We start from the raw sequence: 1,402 nt of genomic DNA, 5'->3' as shown, positions 1-1,402 counted from the left end.
TAACATATTGTAAGGGAAATTTTTAGTAAGAGAAATCCCTTTCGCAGGCAAACAAGAATCGTTACTGTTTTCCCATTCGAAGTCTGTTAGACAGTTCACTTTAAGATCATTGTAACACCGAGCTTTGCAGAAGTTTGATATTGAATATGCTGAATGCGTGGATTATACAAATATATATGGTTGGTTTTCATAATGATTTTGAAAATATGTTGAACTTTGTCGTACTTTTCTCAGAAAGATTTCTTTTTTTCCTTTTCAACGTTTTCAGTCCCAATAACATAGCAAAAATCTAATACGAAATAGTCCTACATGCAATAAAACTATGGTATATGTATATGATTCCTTGCAGTTTTTGCATGTTTTATGTGGGCAGGGAGACAAACTTCAAGGTAAAACCCTTGATAAACCAAATACCACACTCAATTTGCATACAAGGTTATGGATGTAATTTCCCCTTATAAAATGGAATGATGTAACCGAAATATATAAAAAGAGCTGATTTACCGAAAGAGTGAAGTTGCCTCTATTCACTGTAATAGAAACAATCATATGAATTCTATTCGCCGTTTATATAAATTGGGTCCTCTTTTACTTCACGTTTTTGGGCATTGATATAAGGTGACTAAAGCCTTAGACGAAACGTTCAGTATTTGTACAGTGCAAGCATAGAAATCTCTCTCTATTTGTTGATTTAGCTACGAATTGGCGTTTATTTAGCTTCTTGTTTTTTCGATTGCTTTGGTTTTAATACTATGTTTACTTATAGATACATGTTTGTTTTCAAAAGAATGCGTTGAATCTATTTCTTATTGTTGATTGACATGTGTACAGTTATCGTAAAAAATGAGAGATAAATGGTAAAATTAGACTGGAAGTTTTCCTTTTTAGATATTGAAATGTACTGAACCCAGTCTTGTAGAGAGTTATATTTATTACAGTTTCTTTTAATGCATATTTTCTGTCTTCAGTCAAAATTTTTGTAAACGCCTGGCTTTTGGTGTGACTGATTATTACTTAAAGAATGTTTATCCTGTGAAGAGGACCGTTGGGGGAAACAACCGACCATATGACTTCGTATTTAATTGTTGACATTTCGAAGTCGCCTACATTAACGTACATTCTTTTCCCTTCTGGACCATTCCGAAGGTCATAGCTACGAATTTGGCATCAGCATAGGACTGATAGGGAAATGAAAGTTCCAAACGCCAACTGTGTCACGGCATCTTCCCCATCCCCAACCCCTATTCTGCCTACCAAGAGAGAAAACTACACTCCTGTGCAGCTGTAAAAACGAATTTCTCAGATATCTTGCGCTGAATTTTATTCCAAATATTTTAGAAGTTATCGCAATGACTTGAGCATTTCTAAAATATTACTGTGTAAGTTTTCTTGACCTCTCCTC

Source organism: Macrobrachium rosenbergii, chromosome 3 (genome assembly GCF_040412425.1).
Source record: "Macrobrachium rosenbergii isolate ZJJX-2024 chromosome 3, ASM4041242v1, whole genome shotgun sequence".
NCBI lineage: Eukaryota > Metazoa > Arthropoda > Malacostraca > Decapoda > Palaemonidae > Macrobrachium > Macrobrachium rosenbergii.
The sequence above is the reverse complement of the archived record's forward strand: the minus strand, read 5'-3'. Positions refer to the sequence as shown.